This window comes from Parasteatoda tepidariorum, chromosome 4 (assembly GCF_043381705.1).
Source record: "Parasteatoda tepidariorum isolate YZ-2023 chromosome 4, CAS_Ptep_4.0, whole genome shotgun sequence".
In the NCBI taxonomy this organism is placed as follows: domain Eukaryota; kingdom Metazoa; phylum Arthropoda; class Arachnida; order Araneae; family Theridiidae; genus Parasteatoda; species Parasteatoda tepidariorum.
The window spans coordinates 54,191,767-54,211,957 of NC_092207.1; the positions used below are offsets into that span (position 1 = coordinate 54,191,767).

The 20,191-nt window shown below is 28.8% G+C and overlaps 1 protein-coding gene across 4 annotated transcripts in view; it reads left to right on the top strand.

Moving 5' to 3' along the window:
- LOC107452086 (leishmanolysin-like peptidase, invadolysin) overlaps window positions 1-20,191 on the top strand; it is a 180,460-nt gene that overhangs the window by 109,267 nt on the left and 51,002 nt on the right. The gene's annotated exons all lie outside the window — the stretch shown is intronic.

A 20,191-nucleotide genomic window follows, 5' to 3' on the forward strand; every position in this document is an offset into this window, starting at 1 on the left:
GCCGGAAGCCAGCTCTCTTTTTCTGGAGTCCACATCACGGAAATGAGTGTGTCTTCTGGACGATAGAAATGTGTATAGAAATAAAAGCAAAATGTATATTTATTCCAATTTCACAGAAAAGAAAGTAGTGTTTTGAGAAAACAATAAAAAGATTCTTTCTTTTTAAGTTTACAGTAGATTTTTTTCCCCTGGAGTTAGATCTGTTTTTCCCCATGTGGAAGATACATTTTAAAGTTACATTTTTTTCCCGTAGAAAATGTACAACAAGAAATTTCTTCAAAGATATACAAATTAGTATTGGATTTAAAGTTGGTTTTACCTTTAAAATGAAAAGTATCGTTCGCCTTGTATGCATCGCAAAATTTTATAGTTGATTAATGTAAAAAGATTCTAAAAATGATAGAGAAATCGATGAGAAAATGTTATGTAGCATGCTTACGTATTTGTAAACTTTTTATCAGTTTCAAAGCAATAAAGAGGATTATAGCTAACAATTGTTTTAATTAATATTTTTTTGTTGTTGATTGTTGCCTTTTTCGCATAAATTTAAGTAAGGGTATTTAACATGCTACTAGATCATTGGATACAAAATGCATGATTAAATATATTTGCTATTAGACACTATGCAGGGTTGTTATGATTTTACACAACCTGAAAAAACTTGGGTAAGTTCTTTCGAAAAAACACTTAAAAAATCAGAAGTGGGTTTTTTCATCATTTCATTTTATTATTTACAAATCAGCTCTAGATATTAACTATAATAGAATAAGCTTTAAACTACATACATATTCAATATTCCATAACTTTATATTCTGTGGTTTAAAATATCTACTGAATTTTTTAAAAACATGTTTTTTAATTCTTTTTTTTTTAAAACACGTTTTAAAAAAATATTGCTATTTTATCAATGTAAATGAGATTGATTATAAAATATATTAGTAATTATTCTTATTAATGGTGTCAGGGTCACGTGATGTAATAACACGCATTTTCTGATGTTGCGAGCTAAAAGCTTGATATTATAGATATGATCATTTTTTTTGTTTTGGTTTTTGAACAATGGATGAAAAAGAATAATAAAATGGTGAATTAGTTTTTGTAGAATTTTGCGTTATTTCTTTTGTAAAAGGTTACGACTGACAAATGGCTTAATTATTTATCATATTCATGGTATTTATTAGTACAGCAAATATATTCTAAGAAAATAAAATTAAGAAAAACTTGATTGAGTTTGAAAAAAACCCAAATAAATCCCGAAAAAACTTAGTGGGTTGGTGTGTGTGCGTATGTATATATATATATAACAACTTTGTATATATATATATTTAACAAACTTTGTCCAAATCATTTAAAAATATTTATCTGTTAAAATATATCTTATTTATCATTGTTATTATAAAAAGAAGCTAAGCTTTTGCATTTTCTCACACTCATTTTGGCTTGTACTAAATTTGCATTAGAATAAATGACAGAATTTATGAATAGCGTTTTTATTTTTATCTACATGATAACAACAGTTATACGTTATTTCTCCTGCGATGAACAACATATCTTCGTGGAGAGATTAAGGTAATTAAACTAGTTCACGTCATCTGTGTTGACATAACACATATGACAAGACTGTTTTAAGCCAGGTATTCGTCACATTTTATGGTTTTCCTTTCTTGTGTAAATACCCTCTGTTACTCTAATTTTTAGTCTCAAATGCTTTTAATGTTGTTATTCGTTTCTACACAATAACAAATTTATTTTCTGGTATTTGAGTTAAGAATTTCTTAGTGAGTAGAATATTAAAAGTTTATATAGATTCATTTGAATTGTTTCGATTAATATTTACCTGAGACAAGTAAGATGTGTCGCAGTTTGGACGATGGAAGAAACTTTATTCCTGTGTTTTTTTTTAAAATTTTATTTTATTTATTATTTTGTCAATGCTGTTAAAACCTTGTATAAAAATTGAAAATACTTGTTTCATTTTTTTACAAAATACTACTAATGTATAAAATAGTTTTTCTTTTTAAGAAGATAAAGAATTAAATATGAATTTATCTTATTTGCTTTATACTGTGAGTGTATTAAATGAAATTTGATGTGTGCGATAATTGTTTTATAAATATTGAATTAATATATATCTTCCAGATGTTTCTTACCTTTGCATTTATTATGAAGGGTAATTATTTTTATATAAATTAACTAATTAACTATTCACAAAAATTTCTCAAACTCCCTATAGCATACTTCAAATTTTACTCTATGTGTAACAAATGACATTCGATATTCGTCGTAAATGCATTAAAGCGATCATTTCTATTTATTCTATTCTATTTATTCAAGATTGAATAATAACGACTGATTTGTATAAATTCGTTTTATTTGCATCAAAAAGCGTATTGTTTGAAAATCCATAAGTGTTAAAATTTCTTTCATTCATAATAATTTCTAAAATGTTTGCTTTCCTTTCAAAACAACTTTATTTTCTACAACTATTACAATTTAATACAAAAAAAACTCTGAATTCAATACAGCGGAAATAATGAATGTAATTCCCGTTTCAAAAGAACTTATTGTTGGGAATGAAAAGGCGCCGTTAAAATATTATGTACTTTTTTAGAATGAAATTGATTCATCACAAATTGGGCCCTTTTATATCAGATAAAATACCCTTTTATGTCTCACATCACCCCCTTTTTTTTTCTTCCCCAATCCAAACATCCTTTTCAAAAATTTTCTGAAATTTGTTAGTTTTGAAATTTAATGAAAGCTAATTGATAGTTTACTTCCGTTTGAAGCTTGTTGTTTGTTTAAACGTCTACGTGAAAGAAGAGTTCTCTTTATATTCTTAATTAAGTACATGTTTCTTTTTTATATAGAGATAAAAAAAGAACAGTACTACCTATTTCATTAAAATGTCACCGATTTTTCGGATGACTCGAATTTTAATAGAACGTTTTGTCTCTAATTTTTTTTAAAAATGAAAAATCGCTTTTTATATATTTAAATAAGCCTATTCGTTTTCCTTTTATTTACTTAGTATTATTTTAAATATTTTCTAACAAATGTATACAGGTTAAAAACTTAAATTATTGCCTTTAAAAAGTGAACTTTTCGCATTTATAATTCGTGTGAAAAGTACACAATTTGTACAAAATACTAAAACTATCAAATAGTTTTTTAATTAAGAAAAAAAAATTTAAAAAAGGCGCATTTTTAATCGTTTGTTTTTCTTAAGAACTATTTGTCTGATTTCGTTCAAATTTTGTATTTTGTAATTTAAAATTATAAAGTGCAAAATGATGTAACAATTTGGCGCCAAGGCTATCTTTGTCTAAATAAGTTTCGTAAGTGGGTGCAAGAATGTTTTCAATCGTAGTCAGTTTTAGTGATATAGCCAAAAACGTATGGAATAAAACTAGCATCGAGGAGCTAAAACTTTCAACCGTACTCCTGACTCAACTATTGGGATCATATTTTCCAGATTGCGGCCACCCCCCCATATTTTGTTAGTTAAAAATCCAAATCCCACAAAAAAAAATTATGTTTGCTCATTCAAAGAAAATACGTTTTTGTGTCTGATTTTGTAACTTAAAATATCGTTTGCAGTAATTAATTAGCATATTTGAGGTCAACTCTGTTAACCATTAAGATGATTTTTGGTAGGTGATTTTGGAAATCCGATCATTAGAGCAAAAGTTATTCTGGGGGATTTTTTTTTTTTTTTTTTTGCTTCGTACTACAACTGATTTTATAAGCATTTTATAAACGTTAAAAATACCGTGAATTACTTTGTGGAAACCGTACATTTATTAAAATTGCATTTAATAAAAAATAAATAAATAATAAAAAAATTAACAATTTAATAAAATTCAGAAAGAATAACTTTTTACTTCAGTACATACTTTCTAAAATTTAAAGATTTTCTTCGAAAACTCCTAAAAATTAGCTAATAAAATTTACCTAATTATTTTTAAAGATTACATTATATTCATATATTTTTTTATAATTGCTAAAATATTAATTGGTATTTGGGATACTCTATGTTAAGAATAATCATGTCTCTAAGTTTCTGCATACAATATTCAATTTATCATTCAAGTTAAATCTGTGTTTATATTCTAAAAAATTTTGCAATAATATCAGTGTTATTCCTGTCTTCAGAATATTTCGTTTTACGCATAGCTCGGTAGAAACCCGAATGTTTCTGTAAATGTGTTTTCTGTACAAGGGTTCTCTATATGTAGAGAAGTTGACTTGCAGCAACATAAGTTTGGTTGGTTGTATTTATCTTCCTTCTATTTTGAGTTGGTTGGGTTTTTTTGTACCGAAATATAGAAATACTTTTGTTGAGTGTAAATTGGTTGCATATGGATTGTTAATAAACATACGAGCGAAAGAGATTACAAGGTTTCCAACGGGTTAGGGAAACCTGGGATTTAAATTTGGGAGGGAAATCACGGATTTGCGAGAAATAGTGCAAATCTTGCAACAAACATGGAAAAGTCAAAATTAACGTTAACAATAGGCCAGTGAGTCTTAAAGTAAATTTCTCCTGTAAAAATTCTGCTGCTATATGATTAGATTTTTATTTTAGGTTTATTAAAATTAGTTCTCTCTCTGTTTAAACATATTCTTTATAATAATTTGTTTAACTTTCTTAATACTCTATGTTTAACAATATTTTGCTCCAAAATTTTTATTCATATTTGCAATTCAATAATTTTATGTTTTTAAAAATTAAGCTTTCTATAAAAATTAATTATCATTCTTCATCTTATTTGAGATATATCATGTATGATCGATAAATATGACTATTAATAGATCCCCCCCCCGATCATATGCAGCATATTGCTTTTTTTCTATTAATTAGTAATCGAATGACCTGGATTTTTATATTTTATTTTATATTATAAAAATCTTTGCGTTAAAACTTTGTTTTGTGACATTTTGTTTTTGTTATATGTTACTTATGGCATATTTTATTTCAAAAAGTAAATTTCATTTATTGCAGAATAAAAATATATTTCTGTTGAAATATTGACATGTAAGGCAAAACTGTAATCTGGAATTTTGTTGAAATTTACCTGTTAAAGTTGCGAAAATATATTTCTGAATATGCCTCACAAATGGATAAAATAAATAAATTTTTTCCATTAAATAGCTTTTATTCATAGCATTAAATTGGTTAATATTTTTTAATTGATTGAATTTAAATTTAATCTTCTGATAAGTACAGTCCATACAAAAAGGAAAAAAAAATGAACGGACGACCCTAGATAACTTTAAAATAATGATTACGTTCTAGGACTCAATCTTAATAATTCGTATGGGTGATTTTAAATATGCTAATTAATTAGTTCTGACGATATTTTAAATTTCGAAATCAGACACAACAACGTACTCCCTATGAATAAAAATGTCTTTTTTTCCATGGATTCGAATTTCTGTCCCCGAAAATATAGGGCGTAGCTGCAATCTGGAAAATATGGTTCCAATAGTTTGGTCAGGAAAGCTGTCGCGTGCTATATCCCAAGGAAAGTATTTTCCATTGGATTTAATAAATATTTTATAATATGAGTGACTTTCTAAGATTTGATTAGAGCTTGCAGCTCTAAGCAACCAAAAATAAATTTTATCACTTTGTATATATGATTTATGTTTGGTTAATTAAAAATGAAACCAACGTTAATAATTTCGCAACGTGTGGTGATGTCCCCGAATTCGTATTTTAAAAATTATCTGAAACCACTTGTTTCTTACTTTTAAACTAATGCTTTTAAAGTGTGTTTCCATGAACTAAATTAATGAGCTAGAACTAATGAACTAAAATTGTAGTATATGTAAAGCCTTGGAAAAATTATAGTAAAACCTGAGCAAATTGAAAAATATTTTCCCACAATTATAAAATTCGTTTATAAAAATATAATTCCATGGAAAATATAACTTTAAAAAATATTTATTATGTTTTGTAATTTTATTTAATAACAGTTGAAAAAATTTGAAGGTATGCAAATAGGAAATTTTAAAGAATCCAATCTGAAATGGCAAGGTACAAAATTTGAGCGAAATCTGTCGAATAGTACCTGAGAAATCTAATTTTAAAATACGATATTTTCTAAATTGTATCCTTACTTTACTTGTAATTCTCTGTTCTAATTCACTATAATGGATTTATAATTATTAACAATAACATAATGTGCATGCATATTTTTACTATCAAAATCATTTTATTTATTTATTTTTAGGGAGATTATTCTCTATGAAAATATTATTAAACCTTAGGTAAAAAATAGTTTAACAATACCTACAGTTATCGTTCTCTTGACATTTTCGTGTTTTGCATATTCTAGAACAGCTGCTCAATTTTTAAATTTTTAATGAAACATGGTTGCTTTTAATATTTATTTTTCTTATCAATCGTTTTTTTATTTTATGTAAGCGTTACTTTTAAAAAATTTGCGCGTGACGATAATTTATTGAATTCTATTTATGAGCTAAAGATATTTTAATTGTAAGCTTAGTTTCAATTTATTCAATTTTTTACCTACGCCCCCCTTATAATTCTTGAACAACAGTGTACCTCATAAATATTTATTAAGATTCTCGAATACATAATTAAATTTTCTCACTCTTAAATTCTTGAATGTGATGAAGAATTTTTAATGAAAGTTTCTCTTGTTTTTATTTTAACTCTATGGATTAGTAATTTTTATAGGCTAATGTTTGTAAATGCTGCCACAGATTTTCACCACAAAACTTTTTTTTTATTAACGTACTAATTACTGTATAAATTATTTATTTTGAAACGCTTTATTTTGAAATCAACATATTAATTGGCTTGCAAATTGTTTATTTTGCAGTACTTTATTTTTCAGTTACGATTATTAAAATTGCCGTCAGTGAAATTTATTTCGTAAAATAATTTTTGCAGCAGTAAGTAAACAGTTTATAATTTCTTTAGAATCCATCATTTTATAATTTCATTTTTGAGAAAAATTAAATTAAATTTTTAAAGCCACAGTTATATGTTTGTTTTTTCTTCGTTATAGTTTCACGGACTTAATTGTTTAAATATTAATCAAGTTTTATCCTCCAGGTATTGGAATTGGAATAAAAAAAGTTATTCCTAAAATATTTGTATTTTTGAATGATTAAATATTAAAAGATTGGGAACTGTATTGGATGGGAAATAATTATTTATTTCAATGTGCTTTGAAGCTTTATTTTTCAGTAAACTAAAGTTATTTAAATTTTTTGTTCGTGATTATATATGAATGAGCCCTTTTGTCCTTTTAAAACTGTGTAGAAAAGGTTTAAATCATTTAAATATATTTATGAGATACTTATTAAAATTATAAAAATTATTATTATTATTACAAATTTTATTCGGATTTTAAATTATGCAGTTACTATCTCTTAAACAAAAAGTGGAAGGTAGTATGGAAAAAGTACTCACACACATGATTTAAACCAACGGTTCCCAATTTGTTTCGATTAAGGGAACCCTAAATTATCGATCTATTTGTTGGCGGAACCCCGAATTAATAAATTAAATTCATTTAGTTACTGCGCATATACTAAGCGAAAGAAGTTTATTAATTATTTTAAAAATATTAAATGTAGGGAAGTATTTTTATCATTCTTTAATCAATTAAAGATTTAAAATTAAGTTTTATTTTAGATAATTAAATACATAAGTCTGGAGTTTCGTCTGAATTAGTTTGTTCCGCATAAGCTTAAAATGAACTAAATTAGCTGAATTATGGTTTAAAAAAATTATTAATGTTGAATTAGTTTTTTTTATTGAAAATCTCGATGAGAAATTTTCTGAGGGATTTTTTTTTCTTCATATATATGGGCATTAGGTTATTGAAATATTTTTTAAAAAAATTTACTATTTATTTTCCATTGGCATTTAACTGAAATAATTTGATAAAAATAACTGAAATATTTACTATATTATGGATTATTGGTTGAATATAAATACAATTAAATAAAGAAATCATTAGGGGAGAGTGGGGTCAATTGTAACAGGGTACGATTGTAACAGAGCAAAAATTTCGAGTGTCGGGTTCTAGATTTGGTTCCTAGGTGGCGCACAAGGTGTATTTAATAAATCTACATGTACACCCCTGATGGCAACCATTTTTATGTACTTTTGAAAGAGTTACATCACAAAAGATATTTTCACGCCACGCAAGTACTTTTTTTGGTATTAGAATATTATATTGTAACAAAGTAATTTTGTTTAAACAAATAAAAATTAGTAACCGAATATGTAAGTGGACACCTTAATTAACATTTCAAAAAAAAAAAGATTAGTTTTGCTAATTAACTAGCATTGTTTTTAACAAATGAAGCTGAAATGGCGTCTTGGGGACAATTGTAACAATAAGTAAAGGGACGATTGTAACAGCTGAAAATAAATAATCTTATGTTTACAAACCATTACTTAACTCTTTAAGAACCACCAATAGTTTCCTATATCATTTATATTATGTTGCATGTGCATTATTTTATTTGTCACCTTTCACAGCATAAATTAAAATTTTTAACCCCTTAAAGTTAAAAGTTTAACCCTTTAGGTTTCTGCTCATTATTATTTTTACTCCTAAAATATCACTACTATTTTGATCAATAAAAAAATATATCACAACTATGATAATATGTATAATTAACTATGTTTTAGTTGAATTTATGAACTGTTACAATTGACCCCGTAAGTGGGGACAATTGTAACAAGTGCACGACTGTCAAAAATTGTTAATAACTAATATAATAATATTTAAAATCAGGTATTTATTTTTTTTCTAGTAGAGGATAGTCAACTTTACTCGTCTGTCAATTAATACTAATAATATATTGGATTTTTTGTTAGTTAAAAATAGTTAAGTAAAAAATGTTGCAATTGACCCCACTCTCCCCTACCGTTTAAAAAATGTCCTGACAGTCGGAACTCCTTTAACCCTTTCACGGTACCCTATGGTTGAGCTAAACACCATTAAACTCTTAGCAAGTACGAAATGTTGTGTAATTTATGTGCAACGATATTAACAAGTTACAAATTAAGGCAGCATTTTCGTTTGAAATTATATTTAAAGAAAAGTTACTTTGATTTCTTTAATGAATAAAGCTAATTAACTAGTAATTAAGACTGCATTTTTGCTTACATTTCACTTAAATGAATAGTGATTATGACTTTCTTTATGGATTAAATTGTAGAATGTAAGCTTAATGCGTTTTTTAATCACTGATAATCCGCTATTGCAGATGAATTTAAAATGTATATTTAAAAATTGATTGTTCATGCATGATGGCAAAAACAGTTGTTGGATTCTGTAATAAGTTTTGGAATTAAATAAGAGAAAATAAGTAAAACAATCATTCAAGTTTTCTTCCCAACTGCAGAAATGTTAGTAGAATAATTCTAAAAAGGGGGAAAATTGCACTTAAAGAGTTCAAATTATGTATTTATTATGTAATTACACATCAACATATGAACCTTTCATATACGGATAAAGAATTTTTTTAAAACTAGAATGAGAAAAGAACATATCTGAACTTATGGTGTGGAAAATAGTTATGAATGTCCGAGTTGGAGTTGATCAAACTGAGGGGAAATAATTACTTGGTATAACTAATTTTAAAATAAAGGGTTCAAAGATAAATAAAGAGAAGATAAAATAGAATTCATCCTGTACTGTGCATCCTTCATATACATGAGTGACAATTTTTAGGGTCCTCGCTGACGTTTTTAGAACTGAGTGATACAGTCAAAAATATCATTAACCTTTTCATAGGAAAACACTGGGCATATGTGTCCCGTCTAAAAACACAATGAGACACATATGTCCCAGTCCCTCCTTCAATTGCTCTAATAGATTATTTTTATTTTGGCAGAATATTATTAATTTCACCTTATTTGATCTATTATAGTCATAATTTGTCTTTTTATTGGAAAAGAAAAAACTGGTCTTGGAAAGGGCTAATCCTCTGACACAGAATTTAAATTAAACATATTTTTCATGCGTTTTTTTAAATTATTTTCTATTATTTTAGGTCAAAGTGAAATTTATCATGTCTAGCATTTTATTAAGTTTTTTTTATGAAATACAGCATCGGACACCGGTGCCCCTTTTTGCGTTAAAGGTAAAATTTTCCAAACATGGCTCTCTTCCAAGCACCTATTTTTCAAATTTGTACTTATTTGCAGTTATATAGATCTAAGTAAAAAACTGTAATTTATGATTAAAATTTCTTTACTTTACCAAATATTCATACATTTTTGAATATGAATGAAAAAAAAAACGTTTTTATACTTTTTTGGGTTTTATATTTTAAAGCAAATATTATTCCTAGAATCTAACAGATTTTTTTTAAAAATAATTACTAGGTTTTTTACGATTGAAAAATACTGAAATGTATTTTACTTGTTATTAGAGCATCCGAAAAAACATTTATAAAACGAATACCGGTACCCCATCTTGTCCGAACCGGACCCGTCTGCGCCAAAGGGTTAAGGAATGAAAAATTATTGTATAGTAAAGTTTAAATTGCATATTAGCATATGAATCATTGGGTTATAAATCGATAGTAAAATTTTCTAGAATCGAGAAAAATAATCATGAATTTTATTAAGTGGAGAAAGAAAAACATTTTATTGTAGAGTTTAGATTGCATACTGACTATGATTCTCACCTTTTCAACAAAATTGATTTTTAGAAAAGTTGGGAAAAAAATAATAATCCTAATCTTTAATCTTATCTGTTTTCTCTCTGCTATAAAACTCCGCCTAAAAATCTAACCGCAACTTAAAGTGATGACTCTGAGTCGGCCCAATCGACAGAATCGAGCAACTGTCGAAAATCGAGTCATCTCAAAATTGGAAGTTCGCTGCAAGCGTCTTGCAGTGGTGTTTCTCTTGAAAAGTTTCCAATTGTCACCCCAAGAGAGAAAGTCTTTCTTATTGTGTTCGCCGATCAAATTGATTGATCGCAGGGCGCACTCTTTTTCTTGCAGCTGGGGCGCTACCTATTTCGGAAGTGACTTTCTAGGATAGGAAAGAATAGTTTATTTTACTTGCGTTCCTTGATCTGTTGCCTTTTCCGATATATATATACCAGTTTCTAGTTCTATTTTTTTTTTCTTCTTCTGTTTTAAGAAACTTTTAACATTGGATGAAATCAATGATTGTCTTGTTGTAATCCATCCAATCATCCCAATTTCGTGATAAACTTGAAAACAGACAGAAAAGATTCTTTTTCTTTCACTTTTTTTCTGTTCATTATTTAAAAAATGATTACGTTAGTTTTTATTCAATAAACAGCAGCGATTATCAATATTGTTACTTTCAGGTTAGTTTGACTTTTAAAAAATTCATATATTGTTCAGAATCGGAAAAATCATGGGGGAAAAAAAAACAGATTATACATTTAAAAGGAATGATTTGCATTTAAAAGGAATGCAAATCATTTCGCTGCATATTTTTTCTAAGATACTGTAGCAAAAACAAAAATTGAAGTTTAAGTGAAGTGTGTGAGCTACAGTTTTTTGCTTTTTTGTCGAATTTTTTTTTCGAAGAAAAGAGTTGTAATTATTTCTTTTAATTTCTTTAATAACTTAAAAGAGTCTTAATTGTTCAAAATTTTATTATTAATATTTACTTTGTTGAACTTTATCTCGTGAATGGAAAGATTCATCTATTTAAATAAAGCAAAATTCGCGTATACTTACCTTTCACAAATCTGCAATTTTTAACCTATCTGCCCCAAATTTGGTGTATTTACTGTATATAAAAATTGTGTAGTGTTTATCCGAATATGATTTTAAACAACACAAAAATTTTGCGTGGAGGTACACTTTATTCCTGGTTAACACTAAATTGGATGTTCATATACGATTTAAATGGCGTAATATAAGTCTAGGCACTTTAAATTGAATGTAATATAAGTCTAGGCACTTTAAATTGAATAACCTTACACCAAACTATCACGCCTTTACACCCTAAGAAAATTATTTTCACTTCCGATAACACCAACGTTGGCGCTCTTGGAATATCAATAAACGCCAAGTTAAGATATCGCGAGTAGTTTACAACTGAAATGAAATGGCGAGAATTTGTTGTTATTTTAAACGCTGATGGTCGTTAACAGAAATAAAAAATTTTGCCCTTAAATATCTATGTATGTTTTTAGTTGTGTACTAAGGATAATTATATTTTAATTTTTTAATCTCTTTGCACTCTATTAACTGATTATCTAATGTATAATTTCGATCTGTTTCCGTTCTGTTAAGCCTAATTCTAATTCGTTTTCAGATTATCTTTGTGCTATGCGGGTGTTTATTCAAAAACTAATTTTATTTTAGGAATTAGTGTATAGGGTAAACCAACCAGTGAAGGAACACGAAGTGAATGAGCATTTCATAGATATTTTTTTTGAAAATAGGATTTTAAAAGTTTCTATTTAGATTGATTGGTAACAGTAGCTTACTACTTACCTAACAAAAGGAAGTCAATGCAACAATGCATTACATTAAGTTACCTGGTAACATAGTCTTCTCTAGAAAATTTTTTGAATTTGTTAGTATCTGTGCAACACCTTTCTTTGACAAAATTGTAAGGTCAGTGTTTGTAGTTATCTCTTTTAAGTGTAATTAATTGTGTGTAATAGTTTTATTTTTCTCACTGTGAAGAAGATAATTCAAAATATGGTAATTGAAGTTACATTTTTTATTTATTTAATCATCATAGCATAAGCAAGTACTGAAATTAGGGGGGTGCTTATTAAATGGATTACCAAGCAATGAAAAACCAATGAATGAACAAGAGTTTATTTCCTAGAATTTATCCATGTTAATGAAAATAAAAGAAAACTTTTAATGTACCTTTAGTCATATTATACATCAAAATTCTGTTAGAAATACAAAAAACACCTTCTTACTAGTGAAGGAACAGACATGTTCCTTCGTTCTAAGCTTCTTAGAAATCTTCCCTTAGATCTTGGAAACAAAAGAGTTGTAAGACAATATGTAAAGGGAATTTTACACCTATTTTTAAATAATTTTTTTAAGATGAAGAAAAAAATGCTCTTAAGAAATTTTTTTTCGATTTGATGTTAAAAACGTTGACTTTAACAAATGCATGCCAAACAGACACAAAGAGTTAATGAGCAAGAAAGCTTATCAACAAAAAACATACTTTAACAAGAACGATGCACAATTTCTTCAGAGGCTTGAAATTCCTCGAGATTTTTTAATTCAATATTGGCTTATTGCACAGCAAAAAAGAAAGGACAATCAACAAATATTGTAATCCTTTTAAAAGTTCAAACTGCAACTCTATTCTTCTTCTTTTTTTTTTTAAGTTTAAATAAATCATATTTTTAATCATAAAATAGTAATGATTAATAAACATTGCTGCTTTAATCTTCATTTCTTTGTAAGTTCATTAAAATATAGACGCCAACAAACGGAAACGCAATTTAACTATTGACACAATCAGCAAAAATCTATATATTTTTCTCATCTATTTACTTTTCTTTATTAATCATCATGTATAAAACCAGTTTGAGTTGCAGGAAAAGATGTAGGTTCTACTTTGAGTTCAGTTTAGTGTTGACATGTTCTGTTTAGTTAAACATAAAAATAGTTTAAAGAGAAAACACTTATTATTTGCATTATTTACATGTTGATTTCTTTATTAAATATGCTTTAGGTTTGTACCAATTAAAAGATTATTTTTACGATGCCATTTTTTTACTCCATTGATAAATAATTTTTACGTTTTATCCTGATTATCTTACCGTGAAAAACATTCCGTCGCCCAACTAAAAGCAAACTTACTCATTAGCACGAATAAATCTGTTTTTAACGAGAAAAAATAAGGTAAATCTACCATTAAAAATTTTCAAATGTTTATTCCATATTATGTTTTTATTTTTTTCAAAATGGTGGCACAAGAATTTTGCATAATGAACCCATTCTTAAATAAAACAAGCGTGGTGTAATATATAAATTGATTCTGTATTCAATCAACCTGTCAAATTAGAAGAACCTGTCAAAGAATTTTAAAAAGCTGGAAATATTGATTTTTCTAAAAATAGCATACTTTTACGATAGATTTTTCTTCTTCTTTTTTTATTAATAAAATACGTGATTTTTTATTTTTTATAACCGGTGTTGGGACAGCCGACCTAATTTTGAGTTTACGACTATATATGTTCAACTCCATAGCCTTGACATTTAAAACCCAACCCAGAAGACAAGGGGATTCCTGCATCAAGCATTGGAACAAACTAGCCTTTGTGGCGGATTTTTTGATGGAACTAACCCGCTTTTGCGTTACTTGATGAGGAAAACCATGAGAATATCCCATGATTAGCCCGACGGCAAGGGGATTCTATCCCACGATCTGTCTATCTCAGAGGATATTTTACGTCAGAATTCAACCAAACACCGCTGGAATTCGAACCCACGTCACTTCGGAGGGAAGCGAACACTTTATCCGCTGAACCATCGCGGCTCAAAATATGTGATTTAAAAATAGCGTTTGCATATTTTATGCTCATTCTATTATTTCCTTTAGATCTGTACACCAGATAATCTAAAACACTGCATACCATAGCCTTTAATTTTTTTTTACCAAACATAGCTTTTTCTATTTCCAATAATATTTTTAAAATTCTTTATTATAATTCAAAATACCATATTTTTTTAATATTCAAATGCCTGAATAAGAGCTGGTTTTTAGCATCTTCTTTAAAATTTGTTATATATTTTGCTACTTTTGAAACGAAAGGATTGAACTGCCCTAAACCTTATATTTGATGAAAGTAAATATGGTACATATTCATCTGTTTATAAAGAAGAAGCAGTGAATTATGTTATATAGCGGTCCTCACTTTTTTTTAATATTTTTCTTATTTATAATCTAGACGCATAGTATAGAATTGCTTACTTTGTATGCAGTTTTATAAATTCGATGTCTCCCTATCAATTTTGTGTTGTCAAAAATTTATTATTATTTTTATTTTCTTTATATAAAATGCGTGCCTCAAGCTCTGTTTGCTCAATTGAACCTGTAAATCTTTTCATTCTGAGTCGTTCAGCTAACAGTGTCATATTCTGAAATATATATAAATCACTGAACATCGTGTGTGCGAAAGATGAAACTAGGTGGTAGCGAATTTTTTACGTCGATACATTTCTGAAGACAGGATGATAAATTACTCCCTTTGGACGGCAGCTGCGATAACAGTTAGGTATTTACTTTTATGAACATAAGAATGCAGAACGTTAAAAAAAAAGTTGCATTCAAGAATGCATTTAGGTAAAATAATGATAAAAATCAATTACATTGGTTGAGTTTACAACGATGGAAAAATATTGGGAAATTTTATTTTATTTTATTGCCGTCGTTGAACAGCCGACCCAATTTTGGGGTTTACGTCTACTATTGTACAACTCCGTAGCATTCTAATTTTGAACCCAATCCAGAAGACTAGGGAACTCTTGGATCAAATATTGGGAGAAATTTGCCTTCGTGGAGGACTTTTTGATAGAACTAACCCGCATTTTCGTTACCTCCGAAAGCCTCTCATGGTTAGCGTGACGGCAAGGGGACTCTCACCCATAATTCGTCTACCACTGAGAATATTTTGCGTCAGCATTGTGGTCGGGGCAAGCCATATGCGAAATTCGTGGTTATCAGCCATCGCTGGGCTTCGAACCCGGTTTATCTCATTGGAGGGCGAACGCTCTATCCCCTGATCCATCACGGCTCATATTGGAAGACTATTTTTTTTTTTTTTTTTATGAATTAAATTCTTATACTTTCTTTTGCCCTCGAGGAATTTTACGTGCATGTCATGTCGTATTTTGCTATCATGCCTGTGAATTGCTCGATTAAATGATTTTTAAATCATATTATTTTCCTACCTAAATTATAAATTTAATTAGCTGTTAGGCGTATTTAGCTTGCCATTCTATTCAATTAAAACTATCATTTTTATTTTTTGCATTGAAACTTTTTTTGTGAGAATTATATTGAAAAGGTGAAGTTATAACAGAGATGAAGGGCTTAGGCTAATGTTGGAACATGTCACCCTTTTCCTCTAGTGATATTTTTTGTCCTTTTGGAATGTTGTTATGTATGAACTTTTCAAGTTTCCGGAATGCCACCGAATAAAAATGTTATACACTTCATTTTATAACCGATATGTAGTTATCTTGTTGTTTTCACCAATAACGCTCTCGTCAGAAATTTGGAAATGTGACTACAATTAATTATATTGCCCCAAGCCTTCTAGCATATCCTGAATGATTTCATTATTGTGGTCTTAATAAATCATTGGATCCTAAGGATTTCTAGGCTGTATTTTGCCAACTTATTGTTTTAGCTGGAAGAAATGGAGATAGACGTTATTGCGAGTGGTTTTTAAGCTTTTTTCAGCTTTTCAATTTTTTTTAAAAAATAAATTTTGTTAAAATTATTCCATAACACAGTCTGGATTTACTCTTCAATCAAACTGCTTTATTACCTAAAACTTCCATGGTTTTATCAACTGATGCACAAAGCACAAATTCATTTTTTTCGGAGATCTCATTTAAAACCACAAGTTCTTTTTCTTATATTTTATTTAAAAAAATAATTGTTCTTTAAGTAAAACTGGGTTAGCTTACCTTTAATTTTGTAGATTACAACTAAAAAAAAATTAGTAGTTACTACGTGCCGCAAATGAGCGCAAAATTATAATTAATAGGATAAAAATAATCGAAACAACTTCAATTCTGCCATTTTCAGTTTTGGAATTCGATTGGTTTTCATTAAATAAATATTATTATGAGCCATGGTGGCTCATGGGATAAAGCGTTCGCCTTCCAATGATGTGAACTGGGCTCGAATCTCAGCGACTGCTGGTCGATACGAATTCCACACCCGGCTTGCACCGAACGCAGTGAAAAATATCCTCAGTGGTAGGCGTATCATGGGTTGGAGTCCCCTTGGCGCCAGACTAAACGTGGGAGGTTTTCTTCGTTTACCTCTCCACGTAACGCTAATGTGGGTTAGTTCCATCAGAAAGTTCTCCACGAAGGCACATTTCTCCTGATATTTGGTTCCCTAGTCTTTTTAATTGGTTTCAAAATTACAAAGCTACGGAGTTGAACATTAATAGTCGTAAACCCAAAAATTGGGTCGGCTGTTCAACGATGGTTGTAAAATAAATATTATAGAATGGATAGTTAACGAATAAAAATGTGAAGGAATTACCTAAGAACTCTGAAGTAAAGTTTCTCCTTCCGTTTCGTCTTTGTAAAGATATCTTGTAATGACATTGTGTCACGAAGCTACAAAAGAGAGAAAGACAGAAACGAAAAGTAAATAGAACTATAAATAAAACAGGTTTTTTTTTAAATTTAAAAAAATGAGGTAAGAAAGAAAGAAATCCTAAAAATAATAAAATAAGGACAATATAAAAAAAAAACTTCCTTCTATTTCGCTTAGAAATTTCACTTGAACAACTTTTTTTAGAAATTCGAAAACAAGACGTTCTATTGAAAAAGAAATTTGAAAGAAGAAAGGGGGGAAAAAGTGATCTAACATAATAGGAAGAAGTGAAAACTTTTGAAGCCTTTCACTAAAAACTTACTTAGCTGAATCTTCAGCCTAAGCATTAGGAAAAAGAGAAAAATAGAAATAATAATGAGAAAAAAAAATGGCGAAAGAATACTCAAGCTATTGTAACAAGTAAAGACTAAAAAGAAATATCTATTTCTATTGCGGGTATCTTGCTTAAGGGCAAACGGAAGGGCTTTGTTACCGTTTCCCTTTTTTACCTCTTTATTTTTAGTTATTATTTATGTGCGTTCTACAACGGGAAGAAAAAAAGGAAGAACCATTCTAAAAATGAGAGGCCACAGCGAAAATAAATCGTTGAGCAACAAAACAAAATGGCTAAGTGAAACGAGAAGCTATTGTACCGAACGGATAAGAGAACAAGTACTTCTTACAAAAACAAGCACTCGCTCTGCAATGAAATAATCCGGGAAATGTGTTTGTTCAACGTACTTAGTTATCTCTGTTGCTGTTCTTTAAGTACTAGTGGAGCATTTAAGTATGGAGAAGATCCTGGCGGTGAATGAGAAAGGGAAAAAATATCTTAACTAATCCCTCCTAACGGAAATGAGTGGGGAAAATGTTTTCATCAAGGAGGCATACCCTTTAAGAAAATGCTCGCTGTAACTTGTTTTACGCTCGAACGATTGCTTTTTCGGTGAGGTTAAGTATAAAAGCTCGAATTTGTTTCTTATTTAATGAGAATACTTAGTTGCCTATTCCATCTCTTCTTTCGAAAGCAAATTTGAAATTGCTTATTCAAACGTGCGCTTACTCTTTGTTGTTGGTAGCAATTTTATCGAAATGTAAATGTTGTCTTCAAGTTTTTTTCAATCCATTTTCCGATTGATTTATGGATGTTATTTAGGAAGAAATTAAGTATTTTTTTATCTTAACTAGGTGGCCCCGCCTCCTCTTAGCTCCGGTAACCAGCCCCAATAAATGCTTCTCATTCATCTTAGTTTTTTTATCCTTAAAATCTATAAAAAATAGTTTTTGTTTATAAAATATACAATTAGACTTTATTACTTTTGTTAATCTTAACAACATAAAAGGATTGAATTTTAAAAATATACAAATCTATTCAGGGGTCTGTTTAGAAGAAATGTGGGTCCGTTAACGGACCCTTCACAAAATATCTGTTCATAAAAACGGACCCTTCACAAAATAATTTATCTTTTAATCGGACCCTTCACAAATTTGTTAATTTGTTTATCTTCATTATTGTTCTGTTAATCGAAAAAACCCTTCTAGGAAGGTAGGGGGGGGGAGGGAGAAAGACAGATGTAAACGAACTAAATTTTGTCTTCGGCAGACGCTTCTTCCTTTATTCGTCCGAAATGAATATTCTGCGTTCAACAGTATAGGCTAAATACCAAATATTTATATGTTGCATCGCTAATTTAGTAGCAGCAATTGAAAAGAATTTTTTAAATTATAATTTTACAGTGTTGAGTATAATCTTGTATGTCTTTACAATTTAAAAACTCCTTGAAAAAGTTTTTTTTTGCAATAATGGACCCTATTTGCACAAATTCACAAAAGCGGACCCTGGTTGAAAGAATGTGACTTAACGTTTATTTTATATTCACAAATTATGAGTCATTTTTTCACAATTTTACAAAAACGGACCCTTCACAAAATGTCTGGACAGACCCATGATAATATTTCAAGTTATGTTTAATGTGAAGTCATGACTAGAAATTAGTGCTTACAATTTAAAAACTCCTTGAAAAAGGTTTTTTTCAATAATGAACCCTATTTGCACAAATTCACAAAAGCGGACCCTGGTTGAAAGAATGTAACTTAACGCTTATTTTATATTCACAAATTACGCGTAATTTTTTCACAATTTTACAAAAACGGACCTTTCACAAAATGTCTGGACAGACCCCTGCTATTTGAAAAAAAATTTTTTTTTTTAAACTTAGGAAAATAGAATGCGTGGACACAATAAAAAGTAATGAATGAGAAATAATTTTACTAGTTAACAACATGTAACTATAACTTTATATATATATATAGCAGTGTTTATCTATCTTTATATCTATTTATCTTTATAGCCTTTTATATTATTCAAAATTTCATTACAAATGTTAAGATTTATGTCTGGAAACATCTAATCTTTTACTTTTTTTAAAAATCAAAATATAACATTAAGTTGAACTCCTAAATCAGGGTGGTTGCTCTAACGAATCTTTTTAACATCGAGATAATATCTATTGATTTTTTTAGATGTAAATCTTTTTTAAAATGTGTATTTATAATAAAAATTGGTTGACTTAGGGGATAGAACGCTCGCCTCCCAATGAGGTGATCCGAATTCGAATCCCAACGATGAGGTTTAGAGTCTCCTTTTCGTCAGGCTAACCGTGGGAGTTTTTCGTTGTTTTCCTCTCCATGAAACGCAAATGCGGGCTAGTTCCACCACGAAGGCGAAATTCTCTCAACACTTGATCCAGAAGTTTCCTTGTTTTCTGGATTTGGTTCAAAATTACAAAACTATCGATTTGAACATTGGTAGTCGTAAACCCTTAATTGGGTTGACTGTTCAACGACGGTTAAAAAAGAAAATAAGATAAT